This window comes from Plectrocnemia conspersa, unplaced genomic scaffold (assembly GCF_051122295.1).
Source record: "Plectrocnemia conspersa isolate PC_06_02 unplaced genomic scaffold, ASM5112229v1 ptg000003l, whole genome shotgun sequence".
In the NCBI taxonomy this organism is placed as follows: domain Eukaryota; kingdom Metazoa; phylum Arthropoda; class Insecta; order Trichoptera; family Polycentropodidae; genus Plectrocnemia; species Plectrocnemia conspersa.
In genome coordinates this window covers 28,930,177-28,950,847 of record NW_028277167.1, presented here as the reverse complement: position 1 = coordinate 28,950,847, position 20,671 = coordinate 28,930,177, and the positions used below count along the sequence as shown (strand labels likewise).

The 20,671-nt window shown below is 29.1% G+C and overlaps 1 protein-coding gene and 1 long non-coding RNA gene across 3 annotated transcripts in view; one reads left to right on the top strand and one right to left on the bottom strand.

The window, feature by feature from the left end:
• Nucleotides 1-20,671, top strand: part of LOC148237181 (receptor-type guanylate cyclase Gyc76C-like) — a 93,853-nt gene that overhangs the window by 1,784 nt on the left and 71,398 nt on the right. The gene's annotated exons all lie outside the window — the stretch shown is intronic.
• LOC148237183 (uncharacterized) lies at nucleotides 14,678-19,997 on the bottom strand. The gene is made up of 2 exons (XR_015809039.1): nucleotides 17,077-19,997; nucleotides 14,678-17,008 (listed from the first exon to the last, which is right to left on the bottom strand). It is a non-coding gene; the product is annotated as an uncharacterized LOC148237183 (long non-coding RNA).

Sequence of the window (20,671 nt, the reverse complement as noted above, 5' to 3'; positions counted from 1 at the left end):
ATCAATACTGTTGCAACATTAAATTTTCAAAAACTAAATAACCCAGTGGTCCAAACCCAAAATTCATAAAATTCAAAACGGTTATAAACGATATTTAAAAAAATAAAATTAACATGTAATTTTTTAATAAAATATTTGTGGTAAAACACATGATTATTATTACATTTTTATTTTTCTACCAACGTTATACGGTTTAATTAATTTTTAAAAGATAAAAAATGTTGCTATAAAAATGTATTTAAATGATATTCTTATGTATCTTATTTTGAATAATAAATTATGAATTTATATATTGTATCGCTTAGATTTTGATCCCAAATATTTTTTAGTACAATCTATTATTTCTATATTATATTTTATTTCTGGAAAAATATAAAACGTTTTTGAGGTATTTAAATATGTTTTTGTGGTATTTGTAAATGTGAAAAAATCACATCACACAAATAAAATTTTGTTAGTCATTATGTTTATAGATGAATAATTTACAACTGGATGTCCTTTGACTGTTACTCAATATTAAACATAATACTTGTAATTTAACATTGAGTTAATATGATTTTATAATATATGTACATACATATTAAAGAAAATACTATTTTAAAGTTGTAACGTAAAAATGGGAACTACTAATCCAGCAATAATTTATAATCAAAATATTTCACAATCTTAATAAATACAATATATTGTTTTTATTAATTTTTAAATTATTGAATTATGTCTATATTACATATTTTTTATCAAACCGCAATTTAGTACTAATTTAAAAACTATTTATACCGGTGTTTATATAAATATGTAATGTGGATCTCATAATAATATACAGAATTAAATTAAAACCACATTTTTTTTATCAGAATATTAAAAACCACAGTTTTGTCCTTACCAAAAAATATTTGATAAAACATTATTATTTATATCGTAATGTATTTAAAAATAGAATATTATTTCTAGTACCTATAAGATATTTTTTATAGAATATTATATTCAAAATGCAAATAGGATCTGTTAATAATATACAGAGCTATAAAATGGTCAATAACCTTCGCCGATGGTCAATTTACCTATGCTGAAAATGACCCTGATTTCAATCCGGAAAATAGTGGCTCCAATGCAAATACATATGTCCAAATTTTTGCTCAATGTAAATTTTATATCGGTAATAGCTATATGACACTTTCTGGATATTGACATTTATCTCGCCCACCTTGAAGCGTGTCCATTATAATTTTATGGACTGCAGTTGTCGAAAACGGTCTCAAAAACGGTTGCACAATATCTCTTTATAATTTTCCCTTGTCGTTAAACTATTTCGAATCGTGACCACCGCACCTTTTGTCGGTTTGTCGAATTCCTTTCACCGATAATTGACATTCTAGCCCCGTTGCTTGCAAATTGTCTAAATCATCTTTTGGTCGTTAAATCACTATTTGGATGTGCTTGCCGTTTTGCTCTTGGACACTGGCCAGATTATTTCTGCGACATGGTACTTTCCCACATGAGTTGGTAGCTCATCAACACATTACTCGTGTTAGCTACATATAGATAAAATAATTATGATTTCTTATACAATTTCTTATTTGTGCAATAATGATATCTGTTACATTCGATGTTATTGTTGCTGCATCGTCGTAGTTTCCAAATCCTTCTAAAAGTCGATTTGAACTCATGAAGAAATGCCTTGGACGATTCAGCGCAGCTCCGTTTAGTGCTAGTTCGGTTGAATTTTTGTATCTTCCAAGTCAGAAGCGAAGTGGAAGTTCCCTACTATTTCTCGATCTTTTGACCAATCTAGATGATTCGAGGCAAAATTAGAATCATTGTTTTTGTGTAATAGATCATATTTTAGGGTTAATGTAACAAGTGGACAGCTAATGTAACTCGCAACTTTCTCGGTGGCGAGATTTATATTAGGCAGATATTGCATTTATATTTTTATTTTATTTAAAAATAGATATTAAAATAAAATAAAAAAAATAAAAAATCTAGTACGTTTTTAATAAAAGTTGCAGTAATAAATAAAATTAAAAAATAACAGTTTTTAAGTAGTAGTTTTAATTAGATCGACATGTAACTTTTGTGAAAAATAGACCTTATAAATATTTTGTTTGAATATGTTAGCCATTCCAATCTGCCATCTTGTTTCAAAATAGCGACATTAAAATAAATAAAGAAATCATAACTCCGTTAGGAAAAATCCTAGAAATTAAAAATGCTCTACAGTAAAAATTTAATCAAAATAGAATTGTTTTTATGTCAAATATATATGGGATGTAGCGGTTTTTGACGATAAAATAACAATCGTAGTTACAGATTTTTCTTCAAGTTGTTTTGAAAAATATATAACGTAAAATCTGCCGCCATCTTGTTTTTTAATGGCGGTTATAAAATACTAAAAAATCACAACTCTGTTCAAAATAATCGTAGAGAAAAAATTAAAGAGGTCAAAAATGTTTTATTACACATTAATTATTAAAAAAATAAACTTTTACATATACAAAACTACCTGTTTCTTATGTCGGTAGTTTTACAAAATTGTATTTAAAAGTATAGTTATTTATATATTTTTTAACTTTGAGTATACTACTAAAAGTATAGTTATTTATTAACTTTGATGAATGTGACAATAACATAATTTCGGTTAGTTAAAATAAACACAATCACCTAAGAATTAATACCTCAAATTATTACACTAATTTCAAAATTGTTTTTAGTTCTTTTTAATATATATTATAATTTATATTGTACCATAGATATTTTTAATTATTTACCACAAAGAAAAGTAAAAAATGAATGTCAATTATTTTTAAATAGTCGTTGTATTTTGATTTTTTTTTGACAAAATTATTGAAATAATTTTAATTTCATTTATCAAATAAATACAAAATTGGTTAAAAATTTTTTTGCGAAATTTTATAAGACCATGTTACGTAAAGATAGAATACGCGTATACATTTATTGATTATATACATTTATTGACCAATATATAAACTATCACTATTCTAAATTAATTACTTGATATGTTTTTAAAATGAAAAAAAATTGTATCCATATAAAGTATCCATTTCAGTGTTTTTAGTTTATGGTTAACATATGCATTTTTTTGATACGTTTATTATATATTTTTTTAGAATTAAGTGTAACACGTAATATGCATTATTTCGCTGAAATAAAATTTGATTAGAATTGTTTACCATAAAGATTTACATGTAAAATTATGCGCTGATTTTAAAAGAAGGAAAATAATATCAGGTTTAAAATCAGCGCATAATTTTACGTATATATCAAATAATTAAAAAAGTGTTTTTGTATGTAATTACAGCAAAGACCATGCACACAATTATACGTCAAAATATAACATAAACAAACTTAAATATCTGATGAAATCAATAGATAATACATTCTTCTACGAAAACACAATTAATGATTCTGAAAATATACTAATTTATTATTTTTTTCGTAGTGATTAACTCACCATAAAAATGATTTTCTAATATTAGATAATTCAATGTATTTTTATTATCTTGTGGTAAAAAAGTGCAAATTTGTTATATACGTACATATAATAATACTTGATAAACCGACATTCCTTGTTTATCACTTTTTTACTATTGTAAATACGACTTTTAATACATAGGAAACCTATAAGGAAAAAATCCATACTTACACATATTCATACATTGAATGTGTTATCTCCAAAAGATAACACGCACATATCCCAAACCTCATGTATGTATGTAAATTCATTTGAGAATTTCACATTATATTTCGATCACAAGTTGATTATGTTTTCGTCGTCTCGATACTGCAATAACACATTCAATCTGTGCAATTACACGGCTAATCTATTGCTAGAATTTATATTCTTAGGCAAACCTCCAACTTTGAAACTATTTAAGTCTCACTTGTCGCTATCGGTACTCCGAGCAATAAACAGTATTATTACAAATGCATTCGGAATAATAAAAGGCCACAAAAGTAGCAATGGGATTGGTACAGCTAAATATAGACTGAGCCGGCAAATAGGTTTAACAAGACCGGCAGTCATGGCGCCTTCAATTAATTCGCTCGCATGTTTCTAATTAGTTTACTTGTTGTAAATAAAAAAACATGTTTTTCTAAAGATTTTCCCAAAAATAAACCCATTTTGGGTACAACTTTAGATAGCTAGGAGCTCGCGAATTAGGCGGAAATCAATTTAAGCGTTCACATGATCAATTTGCACTGTTTTAAAATTTATTCCATTTGAATAGACCTACTGGTATGTTTTTCAGCGTCTGTAAAAAAACTACGGGTGTAACAACTGTAGCAAATAAAATACATTTACAATTAGATTTATTATTACTTCCCTACTTAACATATTGAAATCATACAATTTAAAAATGTAATACTCTACTGTCCTATGTGTCAGGAAAGCTTATTTTTGTTTTTAAAACAAAGTTTGTCGCTATTACATATTTTTTATGGCGCAAACTGAGAGTGAAAAATTGAGACCGTCACGTACAATTTGTATGTTATTTATACTTTAAGTTTTCCGTGGGTGCGTTCGTAGGCTCAACTCTGGATTCCAAAGATGCGAAGAGAGAAGCGGCGGCTTTTTTTGCGTCTGAAATTAGGTAGACTTATTCATGGTTAAAATTCGTACGAGATTCGTAAGTCTAACTTGGATGTTCAAGTGTGAATTTCATTAGAAGTGTCACAGAAGATGATCCTATGGCCCTCTTCACAGGAGATATTATTTTTCGCCCTTTTTGATGAGACGGCCAATAGTGGCCGTTGGGTTTTGATTGCTGTTGGCTGCTAGAGTAGATCGCACATCCCGAAATCAGCTTTGTCACCGGTTTTTATGTTTTAATAACATAATATTTAGATTCTTACGCCTGTTTATTTTGCTTAAAGTTTTTTTGAGTTGCAGATTTAATCGTTCTTTTAAGTGGTCAAAGTGTGCAATTTAAGAGTGGTAGTTAAAAATAATAAAAGCAATTAAAACTAAATCTATGGATGTTAGTTTTGTATATTAAGTCGCTTGGTAAATCTATCATATATCAAACAGATCCACCAATATGTAGTTGGTCGTAGAATACCGAAAAGAAATGTTGAGTGAAATTTTTTTTTATACGATTGATTTGTATGACAGTTTTGACGAATAGTGAACAGGTTTATCTTGACCAATTAGGTCGAAGGAGAAATTCACACTTTTAGATCTGTCACGAAATTTTTTTTACGCTTTATTTGGGATGATCAGGAATGATATGTATTCTATAAGTTTTTTATAGATATCTCTTTAAAACATAATTGTGTATTTTATGATAAATATGGCATATTTTTTATCTGACTGTTCTATGTTATCAGAGCTTTACTATCGTTTTAGCCACTCTACATATTATTTTATATAAACATATCCGCAACAAAACAAAGCGCAATCAAACTTTTTGTAAAATATTTTTTGTATTTCTGATTATTATATTAGGTTTTCTTAGATTTTCCTGATCTCGTTAATTCAAGTCGAGCTAGGTCGCACATATTAGTTATAAAACAATTCTTTAATAATGAGCTAATTTCAAAAATAAAAGTCAAACATATTGTTAATAGTTTGGCGATCATTTCTCACAAGGCAACTGCTCATATGAGAATTGCTCAGATGGCTCGCTCGCGTGTCAGCAATATTCGTTTGAGCGATGTTCGTATGAGCAATCGCCTTGTGAGCTATGTTCGTCTGAGCAGTTATATATATAAAAAATTATAGAGAATACATTTTTAATTAATATATAAATAAATTAAATAGAATATGAAATAATTAATTATATATTTGCCTCCCCTTTTTCAGCAAGATTTCATTAGGAGCGCAGAACTTTAAGTCGGTCGCTTTCACAATAGCGAAATTAAGGTAGCGGAGTACGGCAAAAAAAAATTATTATTGAATTTTAATTATTTCCCCCCTTTGACTGTAACTTCGCCGCCTCATGTACGCTATTGCGAGCGCGACCGACTTACAGTTTTGCGTTCCTAATACAATTTAGTAGCAAAAGGGGAGGTAAATATTTAATTAATTTTTAGATAATTTTTTTTTAAATTATTTATAAGAAAATAAAATAATTATATTTGAGATTATGTCAGATGTCATTATTTCAATATGGTTGTAACAAATAAAATTCAAACCTTTTAATTTATAGAAATTGTGAAATTGTCAGATGTCAGATGATTCAGCTGTAGTTTAGGAGTTCACTACAATTTTCTAGGTAAAAACCGACAATCTCAAAATAAATTCTTTAAAAATACATCAAGTACATAAATATTAAAATACATAACAATTAGCTATATTAGCTAAATAAATTATTAAAATAAAAATAAGTATCATTCTAGACTTATCACTTATTCTAAATGTGATAGAGATTTATCCATCGGATTAAATCGCATAGAAAAAAATGTATGAAAATATCGCACACAGAAAAATACCGACATACACAATAAAAAACCTTACATTATATTTACTTTATCTTTTCCTTCTATTCAGCTTTAAAAATTGTAATGTAGTGGTTGGACTTGGTGATAAATACAGAAAATATGATAACTTCAACAATATCTGGAATGGTTGTTTCAACGATGTTTATTTAAATTTAAAAGATAGTATAAGGATAAATAGCATAATAAACAATAGGATAAGTCTGCGTCGCGTTGTGTTCAATTGTTTTCTCAGAAGTTCTGGTTGAATTTTCGAATTTCAGACTTAGCTGGGCTAACAAGTTCGACGTGTAGTGAAAAGCAGCTGTATTTTCGGTCTTCTTATGCCTGAACTACACTCTCTGGAAGTTGTCCGAACCAAAGTTACAAATGAAGTCGGCCGAGTCGGCCACACTGTCGCGAATTTCATATGCCCGCACGCTTCGCGGCGTGAATGATTTCTGGACGGCGGCTTCTGTCACGTACAGCGCGCCACCGAAAAAAGTGCCAAATAATCGCAATTTTTAAATTGCTTGTATTAAAATTACGCTACTGATACTTATAAAAGTTTGTGTGGGCACTCACCAATACAATTTCAATGAAAACTTTTCGGTCGTAAATATTCAATTTACGCAAAATCTTTTTTGGCTTTTGAAAAATGCCATAAGACATAAAAATGATACTTCAGAATACGAACACCACATGTGTGACTATCCTAGAATTTGTCGCCATCGATTCTAAATAAGAATTCGTTATGGTGTGACATTTATATAAATCGATCTAGGAAAATACATAAGGATATTGGAAAAGATTTTTTTAACAAAATCAAGTACCACTAATTATTTAATTTTATATGAAAAAAAATTAATAACGATATCTGTTAGAAGAATATACTACCAAAAATATAATTAATCCCATTTTCTGCCCTAAAATATTCAAAGATGTCAGTAAGAGTCTGTTGAAGTCCCCGATAAGCATGTGTTAACCATAGGACGCCTACGAAAACCGAGTTACTCGTTCTATCTCAGTTTGCGAAACACCATATCATTATCTCTCTCACTCTCGTCACTTAACACGCGAGAGAGCGAAAGAAGTATCTCACCGCTCGCGCTCGAAAGAGCAGCTCCGACTTCGGTACCTTTGACCCCACTTTACCTCCCGGTCTCGGTAACCTCGGACAACTATCAAGAGATTTTAGAGCGGGCAGAACCGAACTCGACCGAAGTAACCCACTATATTCTCCGTCCTTGGCCAACCTTGGCCAACTTCCAGAGAGTGTAATTCAGGCATTAGACGGTACTCGACATGGCTTCGTTTAGTGCGAATTCGACTTAACTATTTTGTGTATCAAGGAAATAAAATAGTAAGAAAGTTCTTGTGAAAGTTCCAGATAAAAATTCCAAATCGAAATGTACTCAAAAAGGAAGTATCGTTTTTGGAGATAGGGGAGGTGCCTCGCTCTTTCCTACTCTGAACCATTTTGCCAATGCGATACTTCGGGACAAAAACATACTATGTTATTGTATTTAAAAAAATGCTTTTAATTCGAGTACTTCAGACACCTTTCACCGACTGTGTCAGAACTTGTATCGGTCGATTTTTTCAAAATGCATTATTTTGTACTGTTTATCCTCCCAAATATAAAATTGTTTTATATAAATATAATATGAAATTTTATATTCTGTATTTGATGTATCAAGTACAGTTATTTGTTTAATTAAAAATGAATAAATAAAAAAATATATAAATTAAATTGAAATAATCCACAAATTTAATATTTATCTTGTCGAAAATTTTCCATACAGTAAATTACTATATCTAAAAAACTGTAACACTGATTTGTAATCTATGAATGAAAGTTTTTATATAAAATGGGTTATCTTAAACATATATACTGTATAATATGAAATTGTTAATATATTTTAACTCTTACACTTTAAGAAACTGTGTTTATTGCGCAATTAATGTATGTTTTTGCGAAAATAAGATAACCATGTTGCACTAAAATACGCTTATATTTAAAACAACATAATGGCGTATTTTAGTGTAACACGATTTTATTAAATTACGTATAAATATACCTTTATTGACTAATAAACACGCTGTTACTCTAAATTATAAAAGTTAACGGATCAGAACTAATTACTTGACTTGAATTTAAATTTAAGATTTAGAATGGGAATAAATCTTTTTATATATTAAAAAAAAGTACAGAAAAAGCAAAGTCACGCATTATTGTGAAATTAAAAATGTTGGATTATTTCCAACTCACGTGTTCATTCAACAATGGTTTCACGGTCGCTTATTTTAGTTAAACCTTCTGTGTCTAGCGTATTTTTTGGACTAAATGTCTACTACAGATATGGCTCTTGATACAGGTCTAGTGGAATATATTTTTACCGCTTTTCTTTAGTAAATCTTTTCTAATGATTTGCGTTCATAATATTTTTTCTTCTTTATATTTCTTGTTATATTATAATAACATCAGAGAGTAGCCACAGATAAGAGATTCGGCCTACATAAGTTTTATTGGGTTACATTATGCTGCGGCGGATAAAAGCACATCCAAACGTTGGACGATTTTATTTGCAAAAAATGTTTGATAAGTTGTATAGATTTTGATAAGTATTCTCATAAGTCATTTTTATCTTTAACTTATTTATTTTATCTAAATTACCAGTGACTCAGAGATTAATTTTCTACGCGAAGAACTGAAGAGTCGTTATCAAATCTCCAGTTCCTCTATAGTTCATAAAAATAATTTACTTTACTCTCTCCAAAAAATATCAAACATCTTTCATTCGGCTATTTTAGTCTCTTAGTTCACGGAACAGATTTGCTGGTTTACCAATGGTAAGAATGATCAAGCAATTTTCTATATCTGGCGTTCCGACTGAAAGGTTATCGACTGTCCGTGATGTAAATATTTTACATAACATTGTATAATAAATTATTATTTGGTAACTGTATAAGCAATAAAATGTTTAAATGTCGTTGGTTTCAATGCATTTCATTAAGAATTGATCCGAGATATGCAAAACCACTGAACGAATATAAAAAAGTGGGCTTGAGGCGAAAGTCTTCATTATATGTTAGGTTTAATTATTTAAAACTGTAAATGTCATACATGGTTATTATAGAAAATATGTATTAGTCGTACGGAATTTTTAGGACATATCCGAACTTTTTATTAAATTAGTCAAGTTATATTAAAGGTCGATTTTGATGCCTCTTTTTAGCTCTCAATTCAAAACAGATTCTATGGAAAACCAATTTTTAGAAAAATGTCCGGACTTTTACATTTTAGTCCTTTTAAATCCTTTGGACTTGTTTTTTATTGGCAGCTCAAAAATGTCCGTAACGTCTGTATATTTTTTACCATTTTATTTAAAATTATATCTGAAAATTAATAATATTATAAATAATATAAATACGAAAAATTCGTTTGTTTGTTTAAACAAACGAATTTTAAACACTTAAACATTTAAACATTTATTATATAAATATAGTTTTATAATTAATACATTTTTATTATATAATATTAATGTTTGTACATTTCTTAAATCAATTAAATTCCATTAAATTAAAATAATATATTTTTTAAATGAATAAAATACTATATATAATTTAACTTTTCAACTTAATTTTGCTAATATAATATAGAGGTAATATTTTTTTTTATTATATTTAATGATCATTAAATTATTTAAATAAATATCTTCATTCAAAAAAACTTGAACTTAAGGTAATACTTAAAACCTAATTTAAAAAAATTAGAGTACGAAGGGTTAAGATCTGGTATATACATATATTTATTCTGAGCATTTATCTCAAATACTACATTTTGAAACCACTATTTTTTTAGTGAAAAACTCATGATCTTAAGGGTATCCTACGTATTTAAAAAGCTTCAATAAAACAAATGTGTTTTATAAACAAAAAATTTACCAAGAACGGAGTAAACAAAACCGGGACAGATTTTTAAATGACATTACCATTACCAAAACTTCTTAAACGTTTAAAACCAAAAGATTTAATAGTATTTTGGCGGATGGTATGTGAATGGTGGCAATTAGACACAGACTAGTGTTTATTTGAAGTTTAAATAACAGTTACACAGTTATTGAATGTTATGAATGAGTTGTCTTACTCCTGTTGTAGTCACTAGAGAAATATTGTTGCTCTCGCCGCCGTAACGTGTGTTGATAAAATATCGCCTAGCTTGTGGCCAAATAAATTGTCCCCCACATTGTGATACTTTAAAAAATATTTATGCTCTCTTGACAAATATTATTATATTTATTTATAAAGTTATTTATAGAGTTATCCGGATGATACTCATGCTTCATTTCAGTTTGATATTGTTTTTGTGAGAGAGCATATAAAATGGTTGACAATTATTCACTGAGGGGAAGATCAGCAAAAGCATTTAACAATGAAAGCATTTAACAAATATTACTTCTAAAATATTTTGGACCAACATGGATTTTTCTGCATTTGACACTGCCGCCTGATACTTGTGCAATAAAAAATATATAAACCAGATCTTCCACGATTCGGCAATAAAGCCCGATTAACAGAGCTGACCCACACTAAATGAACTCATTAAAAATTGTATCAATCAACTACCATAATCAGTTTATTATTTAATACAAATAGTTTTTAAACAATTCTTAAATACACTATTCAAGTATAAAGACAGACAGTCAAAAATTATAAATACGTAAGTAGATATTAATTGTATTTATAAAGCTTCGGATGACCATATCAAAACCTATGAAGTAGTATCACTATATTTATGATCTTCTATAAATAGCAAATGGTAGTAAAAAAAAAACAACATTCCCACCACTTATCGAGCATACTCCGATACATACAAACAACGAAAGTAATCGTTCTTGGGAACGGTTTTAAAAATAGACATACACCCGTTTCGGTTTTGCTCTGCAGTGGTCTGACCGCTTTTTTCTGCTACGCCATGCGGAATCCCTCCTTCGGATCATCCTCGTCCTTTTTCTCAAAAGCCATGAGTGTGGAAAACCAGTCTGGAGGCAGAAGCAGAAAGAAGCGAGCAACTCTGTTTCGCAATTAATCAAACCGTACATAAGTCTTAAAAAGGCCGTACACCGAAGCGATCCTCTTTTTTTTTGTATTCATGGTATATTTTTAGACTTCAATGACGTTACCGCGAAAACTATAGACTATTATGCCATATTTCCGTCTAGATGACGCCGAATGTTATTTTACAGAATATATTCTATTATTGTTGCTTGATATTGTTTTTGGAGGTCTTGTCTCAAGGGTTTCCCTTGAATGATTTAGCTTTATATCTATTTTGTATAGCTTGCGAGCTGATTCATCTTAATTCATTTATACTATTGCATATGTAATATCAGAGTTAAAGTTTCATTATAGGAGTTTGCAGTTTTTAATTCACTATATATATAACATTACTTTGTGTGATACAAATGTTTGTTCAAGTTCAAATATATAATTATTGGCGACTCAATGCGACTAAAATAAAACTGACGATCAAAGTAGGCTCATAATGGATTGTCTGTAACGATTTGACGTGAACTCCACTGGTGATGAGCTCAGGGCTGAACTCTCATATATTTTCTTATAAAGTAGTAGTAAGCGATGAAACATATTGTCTAATCATCAGTAATTTGGACGTTATTGTTCTAGTGCTGCAGGTGCATGGTTTTTAATGTTTACTTAAGGGGTTTAGTAACGATTTTCACTTTTTTGGTCTGTTTGGAAAACAGTTGCATTCTATCATTTTTCGTACCATGTCGATCCACAATTTAACTTCCGTTAAAAGGGAAATCTTAGCGTCATGTTGTCTATTGTCTAGGAATATTACTCACGTGAGTAAGAACAAAAAAATTATAACGCGACTATTCAGGATGGTTGCTACACATTTATTTTACTGCTTATTTTGAATTCTAGATACTCCTATTACTAAATATTTTTTTAAATATTCCGATAGTAATATATTATCAGATTTATTATTTACTTTTATTCATTGTTTCGCAATTTATTTATTTATACTTATTATTACTTGTTCCGATTAATTTATATTATTTTTATTTTATCCTATTTGGCTAAGAAATGTTCTAGAATATTCAAATGTGGTTAAATAATATCATTACATTTGAAGATAGTATTTTACAGATTATATTTATTAAATAATTTAATTTTTCGGTAAGGTTTTTAATCTTTTTTTCTAATAATACATTATGGTCCGTTCACGCGTTTTCGCGTTAAATCAAAACTTTGCTGTCAAACTATTTAAGAGTTTCCGAAGATTAAAAATAATTAAATTTTAGCTTGTAAAAATATTGTGTTAGCATATTCATACACATACATTTAAAAAAAATATTACCCTTTGTCAAAACTTAAGATATTAAAATTCTATATATATGATTTAGTTTATACATTTTTTATTATTTTTTTAAGTATTATTTTAATTATATATTTTTTGTGTATTGAAATAAAACAATGTATTATTTTCGACCATCTTGACGCATTGGGGTAACCTGTTAGAAAACGATATTTTTTCTTCGCTTCCAAACATTATACGGAAATAGCGTTCCAGAGTTCTGGTAAACTTCAACCGTTGTATACGAATATTTTTTCCGCTAAAAGTGTTTTAAGTACTACAAAAATTTGTTATAAAAAAATAAACTGTCTAAATGGCTATGAAGTTTTATTACTTCTTTTAATGATTTAAATAGTCTCAGTTTTTACCGGGACTATTATAAATATTTTCTTTAAACCAACAAACAATTCATAAGCATGTTTTGACCCAAACCATAAAAAAACATCTTAAACACGTAATTATTATATGTTTATTCACAAAAATTTAATGTGTACTAACAATGTTTATTTTATTAACATAATAAACTTTTATGAATTATTTCGACTTTTATGATATGTATATTCGTAAGTTCGACCTTTGATTTTTAAAAGTGTATTAAAAAACATAATTTAATATGATTTGTCTACACATGACGATAAATGTTTATGTTTCAGACAAATCTTGCTTTAGTGCTAAGTTGATTTAATACGATTGTTTTTATAAAATCTTTATGAAGCACTAGTTCCCAATATTTTTGTCCTTTCCGTCTGATGAGTGTCTATAGAAATACGTATCACGCGAAAACCCCTTGTTTGGTTTCATGAATGTGTGTATGTTTTCTTGGAAAATAACCTGATGTTTAGCTCCAGCTAGACCAATCGTAAAATGCATAAATTATGTTTTCACTTTCGCGTTGGTATAACCTTTACGGCGATAGTTAACTTGGCGACCTGGCCTGTTAGTGAAATTCCATACGTGGTTAGCATTGTTGAAGGAAATCGCGTCACGTAAACACCACTGCCACTTTTTAACCCTTAGATGCCCAAATATACAATGAAAACTAAAAAGTCTTTTAATAATAAATAGTACAGATAAACATATAGTTTAATTTATGTGATAAACATTCCATAAAAAGCTATTTTTATATACATAAGTAACTTGTGGGCGTATCTGATTCAATTATTGCACCACCAATCTCCAGCATGCTCAGCGAAGAGTACTTATTGTATAGATTAATAAAAAACACATACATTTATCCATATGACAGATACATGTCTACTATATAATATATATTGCAATATTTTACTTGGCACTAATGTATAATACAAGTAAAAAAAAAAACAAAAAAAAATTGTATATTTATAACTAATAGATAATCTTTGCTTATGAATAAGGAAATTGCATAAATTAGAGATTGAGTATCAAAGTTATTAATAAAAAATAAAATATTTATACATAAACAGTTAATTACAGCAATAATAAAATAAAATTGCTAGGTGTGGAGTAACAATATTAATATGTATTTTTTTAATTTTATTTTCTAAGCATTGGTTTTGCTTTATTGTACAAGAATTGCGTGTTCGAAGTGCAAAATTCAGCAAGTATATTAATTCATTATTTACTATTTCTCAGTATATTGAATGTATTGCTTGTGTCTAATATTTTAATGTGTTCTTTGCATTATATTAGCACGATAGACCAGTGGTATAATTCGGTGACTAATATCTGAAAAACACGGGTTCAAATCCCATATAGTGTTTTTAAATTTCTATTTAATTTAATTTCGATAGATCATATTTTCATAATCTTGAGAATCAATTGAAGACATATATTGATTTTAATTTGATATAATAGTTGATAATTAATAAAATAGATGTCACTGATTTACAGAATTTTATTTCAGTCTGATGTCTTAATAGTTGTTGATTGTGTTTACTTCGTTGTTGCATTGCGTTAAGATTAACGAGTGAAAAATAAATTATTTATCGTCATACGTCATCACAGTAAAATGACCACTAGTCACGAGTCATATAATATGTTTTTTAACTTTCGTGTTATTTTACTGTTTTTATATGTTCAAAAACTCTCAATATATAGTAGATATACATATTATAAAAAATAATAAATATAATTTATGTATGTACATGGAAACTACTGATCAAGGATTACATAAATTAGAAACCATATGAGAGAAATCTCATTAGCAATATATATTTTTAGATACATTATGTCATAAAAAAATAAAAAAAATATTGATTTTAATGACTACCTAAAGATGTTATGTTATTAGTTATATTTATAGCTATTTATTTTATTTTAAGATTATATGTATTTGATTAATTACACATTCCAATATATAAAAAATGCTTATATAAAAACCTGTTTATCACACTATCATATTTTTTTGTGTATATATTTATATAACTTTAAATGCTAAAAATCATTTTTCTTAAAATATCTTTACAATAAATTAACAAGCGACATGTTACAGGGTTAATTTAATTGGCAACGACAGGGGCAATCTTAATGTAACATACAAGGGCAATATTTACCCTGTCTGACTGAGCAACTTACCAAAACAAACTGGCTGTAATTGATGGGGTGTTTCGCCCCCTTTTTCGCGATACCTCAACTTAACCTGTTGCTATAGTCTATAGTGTTTACACCAAGGAGTGGCTTTAATACACCTGTTGTTGGGTTCGTAACGAAGAAAAACATCAACAGGCTTTCGAGTTCTTTTGACATTTTGTGGATGGTATTCTTGATAACACAATTTTTTGCGGTTTAAGATTATTAAACATGAAGTTTAACCTAGATATGTTATCTATAATAATCTATTGCTTTACATATAATAAACCTCAAAATAAAGAAGGAATATCAGTATGAAATTGCTCAGACTCCTATAAAGATCGATATTATCAATGTCCTGACGGACCATATGTTACAGAATATTACATTATAATATCTTTCTTTATCTAATAAAACGTAACTAGTATTATTATAAAGTTATTTTAATTAAAAAATATGAATAAATCAGGAGACGCTATTTCTCGTCTTACTTAACTATGCATGTTTTTGGCGTTGCTTAAACTACGTGCAAATAACATTCGATTAAGCTTATATATTGTATATATTACAATAATATATAATATAAACCCTAGCTTAAAGTATTCTAAAAATCACTAGATCAAGTTTTATACGTTGCAACTCGACGTTCGCGGATCTCAAATCGGCTTTGCGATTTTTTTCTCTACTGGACTGCTTAGACGCCAGATAACAATGCTAATTCCGCTTTGGTATGCTCGGTTCTATTTATAAAATTGCTTTGTTCGCAATTGAAATTAGTATCAATAGCGACAAATACTGTACCATACATACACACACTGTGCACTAATATTATTGACACATATACACCCACAATCGTGCAATTAGATAATATACAAATGTGTATTTTTCTCCAAATAGACGTACATTTCTTCCTATTTGCTGAAACGAATAGTCTTGTTGACCTTCGACGCATAATTGACACGGCAACTTTTAAATTATCCGTGTAAATATTTTGAAATTTAAAAAAATGTATGTTTTTATCTAAAAATATAATGTTAGCTAAGTATTTTTGGTACTCACACGAGGAAACTCTATAAATATGGAGATTAACGACCTCAATTAATTTGAGACATGTGTCGTTCGCGTGAGTATGACTCGAAGAAAACAAAGAAATATTTGCTTACATTGGGTTGAGATATTGTGACTAATGAGTTTGTGCTTAGTGCTAATTTAAACGAGGGCGAGAGTCACTTCATCTAAAACAGAAAGAGAAAAGCAAAACTGCAATTGGATCGTTAGATGAGTCTGAGAGACTGGAGTTGATTTATATTCTATGACAGGGGTGACCAAACTTTAGAGAACTTTCGTCTTCTAAGCAGTGGCGTAGCTACCTCATAGCATAGTCATACAAAGCACGAGGGCCCAGCTTGACAGAGGGCCCAAATTTATAAAAACATTTATCAATACAGAAATACCAAAAGTTAAAACAGAACATACACAATATATACATATATATAATATATACATTTTTGAGATCGAGCTACAATAATATACATTCTCACATAAAAAATACGATCAATGTTCGGCTGGTTATCGCAGGGACGTCATTTGGGGGGGGGGGGAGCAGCTGAGGGCATTTGCCCCCCCCTTTGAAAAAATCTGAAATGATACCTCTGATTCTAAACCAGAAGTTCTCGGTTTATTCATTCAAGAAAATCTAAAAAAACATTTTTGAATCTGTCTCAAAAATATTTTTTAAAATATGTAATTTCAGTGAAATTATATCGGCATATATTTTTACCGGTAGAAATATGCTTTTACCAGTGAAAATATATTTTTTCTGACAGATGTTAGTGAAATTATAATATTTAGACTTTTCCATACTTAGTAATATAAAATTGATTTACATGCGATGTATAAATGTTACAGTAAATATTTTAATGAAGTTATATTTTCACTAGTGGAGTCCAAATATATTTTCATCAGTAGATGTATATTTCTACAAGTTAAATATAATTTAACTGATTGACTGCCGCTAGTGAAATTATATGCATCTCTAAAATGTCTATGAAGCTCAATATGATAGTTGCGAAACATCAATTTTCTGTTCAAAACCAGAAAAGCCTTTATTTTGTTTCGAAATGCGAGACAATATGACACTTCTTCTCAACAAAATCGGTGTATATACTATGAGCGAAATTCGCAGAATTCGTTCGTTGAACGAAATAAAATATTGGAAAGGCCGTCCTTTATTATCGTTTAGCGCTTATCTCAAAAACAGGTGTGCGTCGCAAATTTTTGTGATGTTCGAGTTACGTTTCAAGATTAAAATATTTTATTTCAGTTCAATAATTTAATCAGGGTTTATTTTTATCTTATTATTTAATTTATATACAAATGCGCACAAAGCATAAAATAATTATTTTTTAATTAAATAATATTTTACAGGCTATTAATTGATTTTTAGCACTTATTAGTTCAATAAATTAATATCGGTAAGAACCGAGAAAAATTTTCACGAATATTCTTTCAATAACTAAATTGAACGGGGATGAAAAAAATTAAAAAAAAATTATTCTCCCGTAAACTTTTAACACAGGAATCAAATTATTGCTGAAGCCTTTGTATTTCATCTGCATTCTATTTTAATTGGATCGGAAAATGTGGCAAATTATTCAAATTAAGTTGATGATTCCATATTGTAAACTTATTTTCAAAAGCATCAGTTCCTTTCGTCCTTTTCGCTTATAACAATATATAATCCAAAATCACATATCCATTCCTTGTCATTAAACCCAGAAAATGAACATTCCTTCATCTCAAAAAATAGCATAATTTCCTCTCTTAATTCATATAAATGCTTAACCATCGAACTTCAGTGTTAAAAAATTAAACTAATTAGGATTGGAAATTTTTCCTCATCCTTCATATTCCTCTGACTTTTCTCCAACGGACTATCACCTTATTAAACATTTAAATTTACTTATGTATTACTTATTTTTAAATTGAGTTTTTAGAATCAATTATATTTTATTTAAAATTAACGATGTTTTATTGTATTAATAACCAATATTATGACTTATACCCTATAGATAATATATTTTTTTTGGTTCACATCACATATGTATGTGAATAGCCTTATACTTAAAAATAGCATAATCGCTTTCGCTTCAGCATTGACATCACCATTACACGCCGATTTCAGACTGATTTTAAACTCATGCATTATGCAACTGGAATCAGTTTTTGTTACAAAAAGAGTCTTTCCGGAAGTGATTTAAACAATTACAAACAAAAACACACACAAACATACACTGACCTCGCGTTATAAATAAACACAGTGGACACTCCATGGTGTGTGTGTCTGTCGTGAGGTCACCGAAAGTGGTCCAGAGATGATTGTCGTTTTATCTCAAGACGCTCCTTTATCATTCGAGGCGCGTTGTGACGCTTTGTATGCGGACAATGATAAAAAATTAAAACGATTGCCCAACGTTTGCGACCACTGGCCGGCCGTTTGTGGGAATGTCCGTCGCTGGTCGCTCTGTTTCGCCACAGCTTCCTTCTATTATGCCATTCGAAATTTTGTAAAGCAGATCGGTTTATTTTAATCATTCGACAGCAGTAAATCTATCTCCTGAAAATAAACAAGCCTTAGGATGACGCGTTTCAACTGAAAGAAAATCGATCGAGTGTCGATTAAATTTATGTACATATTTGAGCTGACCATATTTTATGACTAGAATATTGAACTAGAATCACGATCTTTCTAAAAAAATATCATTTGAATGGTGTACATGTACATTACACATGGTGTCCTTATAGCTGCGTTTTAATATGCATTTTTTAGGACAGATGTAAATGTCGCTATCATGCGGTGGATTTGAAAAAAGTCGAGTTGTATTATTGTCGGCTGTGATTTCGGTAGAGCGGTTGGAATTTTCATGATGTTTTCTCGCGATGCTCTATGTCTCGATGTCTCGTTATTGCGTCTTTAACCCCTTTCCGGTCATTCTCGAGTTAACTTGTAATTTTTTTATTTTGTAAATTCGCATTTAAAAAAGAGAAAATTATCATAAATTTTTTTGTTAAAAATTACGTTTGTACGAATATTCTTAAGTGTTTCACAACGGCTGCATATTTTTATGCCACTGCATAGAAAAGGGTGGGTCCATGCAAAAAGTTTTTAAGTCATTTTTAATAAAATACTGCGACCGGAAAGTGGTTTTTATAATGCTGGTCCGAAAGAGCTTTGGCGAATCGCAGATGAAGAAGTTTGCGTGCCAATTGCATCGCATTTTGAACACACCCACAAAATGTCACTCCGACGATCAATAACAAAAGCGTAAAAGAAAAATAGTTTTATGCTCAGAATAGAATATTTTGTATAGCGCGTATCCTTTCTAAATATTTTTTTGCGGTATTTATGAGTAATTAACGTTTTGAGATGGATGTTCAATATTTCCAATTATTAACGAAATTGTTTGGTCACGAGATCTCTCGTTCATTGTTATAAAAACAATGAACTTGAATAAATAGTAGCAATTAATGAACAGATTAAAAAATATTAGCTCCATTAAAAAGCTTTTATCATTAAAAATTGAATAAAATAAAATTTAAAAAAGGTATACTTTTGAAATAAAATAAAGTAAAGATGTCATAAATGTTCTACTGTATAATAGACATTAAAATAATAAAAGATAAAATAAAAAACTTTCTCTTACATCCTTTTACATACAGAAATTTAATTATTGCAATTATAGGAATTTTATTTTTGTACTGTCGGCATTTTCCTTTTATTATGAAAAAAACATTCTATATAAAAATATTTGCTCAATCGAGTTTTTCTAGTATTTCTGACTACCCAAAGCTAAAATACCTAAATATTTGCTCGGCGAATGCAAACAATCATATCATTCTAATTTCGCATAACCGCAATGACGCACGTAAGTATTGTATTTTTATTTGGAACGTGTAGTAATGTTTTACGTTATTAACATATTGAATCGTTAAATAAATCTACATAACCTTCCTCAACAATTTTAATATTGATTTACTTATTATATTTTTTATCACAGTAAATATTCCTTAATATCACATTGATAAGATAGTCGTAGCAATTTACATACATGTACATACATATGTATATATATTTTTTACTATCGATCGTGATCGCTAAATTACTGGAAGCTTATCATTATCATCAAAAATTTTGCATTATTGCAAATGTGGGGCCGTTGTATGCAATTTGTCAATACTGACGTGACGGCGGTGAGAGCAACACATTATTCGGGTGATCATGACGACTAGCGGCGCCTCGAC